The sequence below is a fragment of the Schistocerca cancellata genome, chromosome 3 (genome assembly GCF_023864275.1).
Source record: "Schistocerca cancellata isolate TAMUIC-IGC-003103 chromosome 3, iqSchCanc2.1, whole genome shotgun sequence".
Taxonomy (NCBI): Eukaryota; Metazoa; Arthropoda; class Insecta; order Orthoptera; family Acrididae; genus Schistocerca; species Schistocerca cancellata.
This window is the reverse complement of record NC_064628.1, coordinates 468098313-468110176: the sequence shown is the minus strand read 5'-3', so window position 1 is coordinate 468110176 and position 11864 is coordinate 468098313. Positions and strand designations below refer to the sequence as shown.

General features: G+C 38.2%; 1 non-coding gene across 1 annotated transcript; it reads right to left on the bottom strand.

Moving 5' to 3' along the window:
• Positions 1-6669: 6669 nt before the first annotated feature.
• On the bottom strand, positions 6670-6744 carry Trnas-uga (transfer RNA serine (anticodon UGA)). Its single transcript has one exon. It is a non-coding gene; the product is annotated as a tRNA-Ser (tRNA).
• Between the last annotated feature and the right edge of the window lie 5120 nt (positions 6745-11864).

Genomic DNA, 11864 nt, shown 5'->3' with positions numbered 1-11864 from the left:
GGGAAATCCGACTTAGAGTCTGAGCCCGGTACAAGTTTTGATTGTCATCAGACCATTGCACAGATGATAGTTATTCATATTCGCAACTGTTTGTATATTTCATGTAAATTGTATGGTTACAGAACAAGCGTCCAAATCACTGATTGTAGAACTTCCTTAGAAAGTCAAAGTTCTGCATCAGTATTGTCTTTAGACCCCTCCTCGAGGTGACTTAAAAGTAAGTTGGCCTACCCCTTTCGTTAGTCCAGAGATGCCTTGTAACTATTCATAGCGTAACCATTGCCAATAAATAGAGAAAAATTTCTTTTCGTTTTTCGTACTTTCTACAGGAATTAAGCAACCGAGTTGCTAAAAATCTTATAAAATTTATTAATAGACGGTTTCCAAAGCGATTTAGCTGATAAATTTCGTATAACTGCAGTTTCTGGGAGATAACATTCCTCATAGAGTTTATCGCGAGCTGTTAATCCACTTAAGTCAGTATTTACGTATAAAATAACCTACAACGTTGTACAGTGGGGGCAGTAGGTGCTAGATCACCCTTTTACTACAAAAACATGCGAATAAACAGAAACTTACTGTGCGATTGTAAGGGACAGGAAGGGGTAAGATCTGTGATACTATGTTTCCAACCTGGTGGCCGATTTGGCAACTGCCGTCTTCGGAGCAACTCGTAATTTCCAAATGGAAGGTTGCTCATGTAAGATATCAAAACGATTAAGGTTCACACAAGTGAAACAATGCTTCCTTTACTCTTGAACATAGGTTTATACACTCTCAATCCATTACTGACGAATCTTCTTTATAGATGAATGAAAACAGTAGGAGATAACACAATCCAAACTCACTGAGATTGTCCTGAGAACGGAGAAACGACTACCTATGATAATACCGAGTATTTTAAGCATTGACAGGCAGACGATTCATTACTCTTAATGCAACAGTGATAAACTCTCACAAAATTCTGTGAAACTGTAACACCTGAGGGTATAATTGCATTAATCCTCAGGGGGTACACGCCTACTTTGTGTACTAAGCATGTGGCAAGCGCTAGGAGCCCTATTGTGGATGTTTCAAAGTGTCTCGTTTTCACAGCAAAGGAATTCTATGACAGCACGTTGCTTCTGACGGACGTCAAGTGTAGCAGCCGACTTGAAGACCTGCTGCGATGGCGCCACTCACAGGAACAGGTTGAACTAAGTTAGAAAACAAGCAGGAAGGATGTATCTACACACTGTAAAACTTTCACACATGCAGAATGAAAACTGTATTTTTACAAAAATAGTGTGCATTTCTTTTGGAGTGATCCTCATATAAACACATAATCACATTCCTCATATAGCATCATCTTACTGATCATAAACATATCTCAACAGCATAATAGACATCGTTGTCACAATAGTATCATCATAACCCCTCAGTCAAATCTCAAAAACGTCATAGTTTTCTTCAATAATTTCAAAACCTAAAAAAAAATACTCTGCTCCTTTCAATAGTGTCATCTACCTCAAATGTACTTGAAAAATCATGATCCCATACTAAATAAATAATTCAAAGGTCTCATAGTATCACAATGGTTCCAAAAGGTATGAACAATTCACAAAGTACAGACAAAATACATTTCCGTAAGTGTGAAGCTATTCAACTGTCTAACTGTGTAAACATCTGTCACTGACGTACTAAAAACATGTTTGTCTCTCTCAGTTAAATGATCAGATAGCTGTGTAATTCTGTATTAGAGAAATATGGCACCGATGTGTAAAGTTGTATAAGCAAATACTAGATTAGCTAGGGCTCCTAGCGCTTACCACATGCTTAGTACACAAAGCAGGCGTGTACCCCCTGAGGATTAATGCAATTATACCCTCAGGTGTTACAGATTACAGCAATAGATTGAAATGTGTCACCGGAAACCATCTTTGTACCTTTGTAATTCAAAAATCTTTAAACATAAATGTTTTAAGTACAAAACATAATCACTCAAATGCATTTCCTGTAGCACTAAACTGTGTATTTTGCTGTAAGGTAATTTCTGTCATTCCTTGACGGCAAAAATGTGTGAAACGTCGTAATTAGCGTCGTCTGTAAGCAAAGTTCTGCAGAAGTCAACGTACTTACCTCGTCATAAACAGAAGTGAAATGCTATTTCTATAGATATCTTAGTTATTATGTACATTACCGTGACCAAGAAAGTACTGTACTGTAATGTATTGTTGTGCAACGAAAAATACCTATCTCGTTGTAGCTATACCACAAAAGTTCCTACTGAAACATGTTTTACTTTCTAGAAGAATACAGAAAAACAGTAGAGATATAAAACAGATACAGTGCAAAAACAACAACGTAAATTGTGTCACTCATTAATAGCGTCGTAATATAATCGTGTAGCTGTCAAAGAAACCAAATACTAAGTCATCTGTAATCTCTCAGAAAGTACTTTGAATCCAGAATGTATTTTCAAGTAAACGTAAATTTTGCATTAAAGGCTCATTAGCAGTACCGGTATATGTTCTAAGTATGTCAGTAGGGTGACCATATTTTCTTCGGACAAAAGTGGGACTTTCATACATTTTCTTGACCAAATAGTGGGACAATTTTTATTTCTCGTTAAATATCGCTTTTAACGCTAATATTTCTTCTTCCTCTGCCAATATAACATTCACTGATATTTGTGTGTGTGTGTGCGTGTGTGTGTCTGTGTACAAAACCAAACAAACAATGGAAATACTGGAAAGAAGTACATTTCAAGTTTTCAGAAATTTACTTATTAAGAAATGTAACATTTATAACACAGAATGTAGAAAGACGTACAGTAACAATCACTATAAAAAAAGTTCTTAGGGAACACAAGGAATTTATGGTTTTGTGGATTCCACACTGCAATCATATTTCTTCGAAGATAAAATTTCATTCAGCAACTGAGGTTTACTTAATAGGTATGAATAGAAGTCAGTGCATCTGTATTTACTGAAGTTCAAACAGGTCAGTAAAATACACTTAACGCTCCTCACCATAAATCTATTCCTCTCATCTGTCCACTGTGACGATAGTAAGCTGAAAACTCTTTCAACATTTGCATTGTGGGCAGGGAGAGAAAAGAAGTAATGCGCTATATTAAGCGGTTCTCTGAACTGTTCATTACACTGCCAAGATCTGAAAAAACTACACAATTTTTCATGTGCCATCAACTGATTCCATTGTTCACAGTCTGTTTCCACTTGTTGTTTTACAAATGATTGTATATGAACTATTTCATCAAATAAGAGGCTGTCATTTACTAGAATGTCCTTTTCATTTAGCCACATTACAGGATTTTCAACTACTGACCATTCAGGTGGTTCTGTGGGCATCATCGATGAGAATACAAAATTCTCAGCTATTCCCTGTAACCATGAGGATAAATAGTCTACCGAAGTATCATAAAACGTTGATAATGCTATGTCAAATTTCTTAACAGACTGGTCATCACAATCATTCAGCAGTTTCTTTACACATAGTGGTACAAAATGTTCATGTTTCCTTGAATTTAGACGTATCAAAGCTTTATTTAAGACTGCTAATACTTAACATATGGAATTATTCTGTTTCTCAATGCTCACAATGGAAAGTCGGAAAACACTCACTTGTGAATGTACAAAAAGTAAATAACATTCATTTATAGGATCACTGAAAAAACTCTTTAAGATTGCAGTGCACTTTGGGTTAGACTGTGACGAAAAGTAAGATTTCAAAGGTTCATACATTTTCAAGATCCTTTTCCGAAAACTTAGATTTTCGCTTCGGCATTGCCACGACGTTCTAGCACTTCACGAAACTGATACTGAGTGCTGACAACAATGGCAAGCAAAAGCAAGGAAAATAAGGGTATGCAACAATTATAGTGCTTAAGCTGTTCATTATCAGGGGGTACCAACGTACGGAATGTCAGTTTCAATTGATAGTTTATAAAATCGATACTCAGGAAATACGTTAACCACTTTGTAAATGTCTGAAAATAATCCTTGAAAATTGGGACAAATTGCTTGTTTAAAAAGAAAAGTCAGGACAAATCTTTGAGCCTCAAAAAACGGGATAATCCCGATTAATCTGGACGCATGGTCACCCTATATGTAAGCCTTATAGCTGTTACGTAATCGTGCAACTACCAAGCAGGAACGTACACACAATAAAACTGTGTCGTCTGTTCACTATAACAATACATTCGTAATTACTGTCTATATACGTTCCCTGGGTTCTTGACCGGATAGTTGACTTCAAAACATTGTTGCATGTTAACAGTTTCTAAGAGTGGCAAAGTGTACTAGTAACGTGAAGTAAAAAATTTTATGCCAAAGGCTAAGTTAAAAAGCAGATTATCTCTCAATAAACGGTTTTACATGTGAAATGTGGTGTAAACCCTTACGCATCATGGTACGCAGCTTCGACGCAATTACCATGTGGTATACATCGGTAAAGAATGCTCAAATTTTTTTATAGGTTAGCGTCTGTGTAATTTTTCTCTGAGCCAGCTGCCTGCAGTGCGAGTCGTTGTCTATTGTCTGTTTGTTGTCGTGCGTCGTTTTTGGAATTTGGAGATCTAAGCTCTACAATTTCAGCTTATCGAGTGGGCCCTGCGCTGTTTGAATCGCACAAGTTCTGATTAAATTCTGGTCTATTGTTAGCATTATATTGTCTGTCGTCATGTCGGTAGTTTCTGTAATTTCTTTCTTGTCAGTCACGTGGTGGAGAATTTCTCCATGACTCGTAAATGCGTGGTGAACTGTTGAGTGTGTAGTTATTCTGCCTCCCTTGATAATAATTGTTTTGGTTCCACAGATTATCTTTTTCTGTGCTTGTGTCTGTTATATTCATTACTACAGAAATGCGATCTTTCTCTGTAACTATTATTACTCTCCCAACGGTTGTCATACGGGTGGTGTCTATTTTGGTCACGATTTGCTTTGTAAGAATAGCCTTGACGTGTCCAGTTGTTATTTCTGTCATCACGGAACTGTGACGGACGTGACCTGTAATGATTGTTCTCCTGTTTTCGTGTCCCGCGATTGTCAGTGACAATTTCCAATTCTTGTAAGAGGCCCTTAAAAGCTTCAACGTCATCTTTGCAACGTCCTGCCGGAAAAATATGTAGTAAATTTTCAGGCAATTTGATTATGCAAGTGCGGATGATTTCTGAAGGGCCTGTATGGGTTTGACAGGTACTGATTCTTGTGCAACATGTCTTCAAAATATTTGACAAGACTGGAGAACTCAGACTGTTCAAAGTGTTTCATCATTATGATGCTATGTTTTACTCGGTCTTGAGTAGCTTGAGATAAATATGCTGAGAGGAAGGCATGATTGAATTCTTCTTTACTGTGACAATCGCGAATGACCGATCGCATTCTTACAGCAGGTTCATTTTCTAAGTAGACACATGTAAATTGCAATCTGTGCTCTAATGAACAGTTGGGAGGAAAACAATGAGAGAATTGATGAATCCACGCTTGTGGATGAATGTCGTTGCCAAAATTCTTAAATGTTTTGAATTTTCGTGTAGTAATGAACACCTTATAGTCAAAGTCATCATGTCGGCGAGTCGCATGACGGTCATTGTTACGTCGTGTCGGCGGTTCCATCTCAAAATTCGGTGCACCTTGCCAATTTCTTTCATAATTTCCGAAATTCCCTGTGTTATTAATTTGTGGCTTTTCCGTATTTCTAAGTCCCCGTGTTGGAGCACGAGTCTCCTCTGAAATATATAATTCTTGCATTACCTGTGTCAACTGATCTTTTACTTCCCGGATTTCTCTTTTGTACTGTGTAGTGATTTGATTCTGATTTTACTGAAGATTCTTGATTTGTTCATATCCTTCTGTGTTAGTGAAGGCAACCGGTCTTGTGTCATTCAGATAATCATATACCTTTGAAGATAAGTTAGTGAACTGATCCGAAATTTCGGCTACTTTCTCGAGGAATGAACTGATTTACTCCGTGTGTTTTTCTGAACCAAGATTTAGAGCGTCTACTGTCACCTCTAAGTTTTCCCGAGTTTTGCAAGTTACGTAACCGAGTCGGTAGATGCAAGTGAGTCAATTTTAGCTTGCAAGGTATCGTGATTTTCATGAACAATAGTTTGCAGTTCTTTCATAGCTGCTTCGTGATTCTGTAATGCATTTTCATGGATATGTTTAAAATATGCGCAAATTTGTGTTTTTCCGTCATTACAAACTTTTTGACATTTCGATTCGATTTTAAGTAATTCAGTAGTTAAACCTTCACGTCTTTGTTCAGGCGCGGTGTCTAAATTTTGTAGCTGTTGCTGCCTTTGTCTCTGATTTTGTTTCATTTGTTGCATTAATTGCAATAACAATGTATTAGTGTCTGGGATCTGTTCCTCAATGCTTTCGGCAGTGCATTTGCACCGGCAACATTCGCATTTTGAAAAGCAGAAAATCTGTCTTGACTTCATTGAGGAAAATGTGAGGACGCAAAACCTGAATCTACGGTATTTGCAAGATTGTGTCCTGTCATTTCGAGTACCTGGGCGAGCTGTTGCCGACCGATCGATCGACAATACTACCCTGTTCACTAGCTGTTTCACTGTCTGCACGATTATTTATTGCCTGGTCCATTTCCCTATGCACAATTACCAAATTACTACGTTGAAACTTCCTGGCAGATTAAAACTGTGTGCCGGACCGAGATTCGAACTCGGGACCTTTGCCTTTCACGGGCAAGTGCTCTACCAACTGAGCTACCCAAGCACGACTCACGCCCCGTCCTCACAGCTTTACTTCTGCCAGTACCTCGTCTCCTACCTTCCAAACTTTACAGAAGCTCTCCTGCGAACCTGCAGAACTAGCACTTCTGAAAGAAAGGATATTGCGGAGACATGGCATAGCCACAGCCTGGGGGATGTTTTCTAGAATACTACTTAGCTGTATTTTAATGGTCATGTCTTCCCTAACGTCACCACATACAACACAAAACACGAATTTAGAAAGCAGACAACACCAACTCACCGAACTACCGTTCAATATACAGAGACTTTCTTTACTTCGTAGGGCTCCATGAAAAATGAGTGGTCGTAGAACAATAAAACTTTGTGGAAACATTTTTAAGAAGATTAAAATGAGAAATAGCTTACAAGCTATTGAAAAAAACACATTTTAATTTTCAAAAGAGAGGATAACATTACTTGTTAATTAGCTAGCATGTTAACGTTCCAGATTACAAACGTTTCTCAATGTGACGACCATTTGCATCCACGACAGTGTAAAACCGCACAACAGATACCACTTCACAATTGCTCGCCGCAGTTTTGGAACGGTGAATTATGGAATGTTCAGCAGTTGCGACAAACTTGGTGCACTAATTGAAGATCTTACATTGCGTCCACAATTCTTAGTCACAGCAAGAGTAATTTCTTCAAAACCCTGTGGCTCAGCTGGCTGTTGGCCTCAGGCAGGAGCAAGTGCCAACACAATTAAGAAGAAAGTATGAATCATGGTCTTCAACCGCTATGAGGGAAAACCACCTCACCGTATTCCTTTAATGCGGTGATGCTCGCGAAGAACAGTGGCACTATGGCAGAAGTTTTGATAAATCAGCTTTACGATTAAAGCCCTGCTCACTTCCTCCAGACGTCTGTTGACTGTAAAGCACACAGATGCTTGTGTTTCAAACCTAGTCGTCTTACCAGGACCGGTGGCTAACGACTGGTCGTGACACTAGAACTACTAGCAACGCAAATCCTCAGAGCACAGTCTGAACATCATTCCTATAAAGTTGGATACCTACACGGTAAATAGTCTTCCATGTACAGTTGCAAAAGTATAAATACAACCAACCTGTAAAACGATAGAATTATGTCACCTGGACAAAGGCAAACTGACAAAAATTATGCTACACGTCTTGTGTCGTTCAGAGAACTATTGTACCTTTTCACATATCAGAGATGAAACTCGCCACAAACGAAAAATTATCATCCTGCGTACTTTTCCTATGTTACACAACATCCAGATGCATCCAACACTACTACATCAAAATGTTCACTGCAGTCATACGAGGACGCAATTGCGGCACCTCAAGATACATTTTTACTAAAACAAGCAAAAGAAGAAATTTGTTTAATCGTCTACTACTTCCATGACGAAAAATCGCAATACACTGAAAACCTGTCCAAACAACCAATGTGGTACAACTGTTTGAACACCTATGTCTGTCTCATAAATACACACGAAACCTTAATATATTAAAAACGCATGCCAAAGGAAACACCGTAACATATCTGATACATTAAGACCCTTGGTAAACCTTTCTCAACGACAACGAAAACTCCCTGTAAGTTGCACACTGAAAATTTATTCCAGAAGAATACACCTGTAAGGAACCCATGGAACAACTGCACACAAATTTCATAGCACTTTAAAACACGTATTAAGCCAAAACCAACGACATCTCACATGACAAATCTACTAAAAACTCACAAACTTTCTGCTGTTTAAGATTCACTGAAAATTGACTCAAACACATAAAAGGTTAAGCGCGTTGTATATATAAACTTCTCTACCAGCAAGAACTTGCAAACTATATATTACATTTAAAATATAACACACAAGAACACCTGGCTCATCAGAACACATGTAAAACCTCTTCAAACATATCTGCCATCCGCCTGGCCCATAACATTTACACAAAGGGCCTGCCGCATCAACAGACATGGCAGAATTAGCTAAATAGGCATATCTGAACTGGATGGCACACGAAAATTGCACTGATGCTACCTACATACACAAATAGACTTACAATTCTTAGTGTATCCACAATGACAGAAAGTATTTCACCACCATACTCCCTGATACTGAACTCTGCATGGGATTCCATTTAAAACTGACGTCTATACGTAATCTTTCACCAGTTGCGCTCTAGATCTTTTACATTGTAATATCCACGACTATATTTTATTCAAAACAATATTCACGACAGCATTGTTTGTGGAATTTGAGCGATCATTCTCGCGATATTAATAAAAAGGACTTCATAAATAATAAAATAATAATAAATAATATTGTCAGTGACATAATTTAATTTTCTGTGGAAATCATATCTCAGACAATATTCATAGAAAAAGATAATGAGAGTCTCCATGTATATATAAACTTCTCTACCAGCAAGAACTTGCAAACTATATATTACATTTAAAATATACCACACAAGAACACCTGGCTCATCAGAACACATGTAAAACCTCTACAAACATATCTGCAATCCGCCTGGCCCATAACATTTACACAAAGGACCTGCCGCATCAACAGATTCTTCTAGAATAATCGTTCTCCTTGTTCGAACTGTCGTAATGATCGGACGCAATTGATGACTTGCAGGACTAGAGGTCGGTAAAAAACTGTATTATGTTGTTAACTAATATTTGAAAAAAGGCATTAGTGTGTCACTGAAATCTATACGTGTGTTTGAATTTTTATTTTAACATGATTCTCGTTTATATGAATGTTAAGGTTTCTGTTCAGCTACAATGGAGCACAGCCATTAGCGCTATTGATTACAGCGCGGATTATTGGTTAAATGCTGAATAATGAGTGATTAACATGAAGAAATACTTTTAAATGTTATTGCATACCGTTAAGGTACAGAAAAGATTTTATATGTATTATTTATTGATTATGAAACAACGCCTGAACCAGATTCGATAAGTGATTGTCTTATGCTGGCCGCCATCTTAGTGAAATATTGCAGCGGCAGTAATAAGTCAGACTACTAAGCTCGTATGAATCTATTTGGTCAATTTTTAGGGTAATAATTCTATATTCCTGGCCCATAACCCACTCAAAAATGATAAATTCGACTTAGATTATGAATAATCTTTAAATATGGTGCAAACAGCATCTTACGTAATGAAATTGTTCTCTGCTAATGTATGAACCCTGATTATTTCGTAAAAACCTTTAAGAAATATTTTTTGTCAGGAAAGAATACGTTAGTGTTGTGCGCGTGTGGTATTGTGAGCAAAAATAGTTCATTTTGTGAAATGATAATTAAATGGACACCCTAGCTGCAAACAGGCGTTCATGTACTTCATTGGGGACATGTTGAAAATCTGTGCCCCGACCGGGAATCGAACGCGAGATCTCCTGCTTACATGGCAGACGCTCTACCCATATTTTTTTTTTAATCTCGTTTTGTTCCGTTTTGTTCGTTGCATCTGCTGTGGGCGGACGTCGTAAGACAGCCGTTTAAGGTCGTTGTTGATCGATTAGCTCAGTTTTTTTATTACAGAGGGCTGCTAACCCTCTGACCGAACACGCTGAGCTACCGTGCCGGCCGTCCATCTGAGTCATCGCGGGCACAGAGGACAGTGCGTCTGCAGGGACTTATCCCTTGCACGTTCCCCGTGAGATCCACATTCCCAACATGTCCACACCACTACGTTCTCTGAACTCTGGGCGTAATAAATACTTCGAGATAAGCTGGTATACCTACATATTTCTCTGGAACAGCTTTTACTTCCCCCATATTACACATACGGGACACCAAATAGCCATTTGAGCTGTGCTCATTCTTACCAGTCAACTGTTCCTCAGTAGTACTACATTGATAGCATATTCACAGTGGTCTGGGTCATCGCTATTACTCCTTCCTCATGCGGTTTTGCGACCCCCTTTTGGCATAGTCACTGTCATGTAGGCCTACAATATGCTGTCTATCTGCTCCTTCTGAATATCTGTTGTGTTTAAGCTCTCAGGAACTAGAGGTTTAGACGCTCCCTGCACGTTCGTACCTTCATAATTTTCAACCATACATTCTTCTACATTAGGTTCCACAGTGTAGCGGTTGCCTACATTCGTAGACAACTATTTTGCGCCACGCTTTCACTCAGTAATTCTGCGCTAATTTCTCCTCTTCTTGTCTTATTTTCCTTCAAGATCGGTGTCTTCATTAACTTTATGTGTTTCAACCTTTTTACCCAATTCAGTTAACTTGGCATCTCGCGCCTCGATCATAGCTTACAAGAATATGGACCAATCTCAATGTCGAAACACGTCCTTAAATTTTTTGTACAAGAAGAACACAGTGAAAGAAACATAGTGTCCAAATTTTAGCTGGGAAGACACACTGCAGGTATTTTTCAAAAAAATTGAAAATTGCTTAATTTGTAGCTCGCTAAGCGCCGGAGTATTGTACACGGGTGCCGGAGATGTAGCATACTGCACATACCCAACGTGACAGGTGCATATCCTTGATTGAGAGGACATCCGTGAAGAGGTAAACACAACTTAGTGCGATGGGAATTTGTATAAAGCGAATTTATGTTTCCGTTGATCTCTTCTTCGAAATAATTGTCAACAGTTATTGTTCACTCATTTGGCAAACTCATTTAGTATCCGTATTCATTACTAGTTGCTTTTGCAGAACTGTAACTCTTAACAATGGAGCTGAAATAACAGTCATTGTGTTTAATGCTTGATGTTAGTGTGAAAACCCAGTTTTGCTTTGTAAATTCTGACTGTGACTTGTCTAAATGGTCGAAAATCTTACATTATGTAATAAATGTGCACCAAAATTAAACTGGCAGTACTGTGAGATACTAAAAGGTATCAGATAGATTATATAATGGTAAGACAGAGATTTAGGAACCATGTTTTAAATTGTAAGACATTTCCAGGGGCAGATGTGGACTCTGACCACAATCTATTGGTTATGACCTGTAGATTAAAACTGAAGAAACTGCAAAAAGGTGGGAATTTAAGGAGATGGGACCTGGATAAACTGAAAGGACCAGAGGTTGTACAGAGTTTCAGGGAGAGCATAAGGGAACAATTGACAGGAATGGGGGAAAGAAATACAGTAGAAGAAGAATGGGTAGC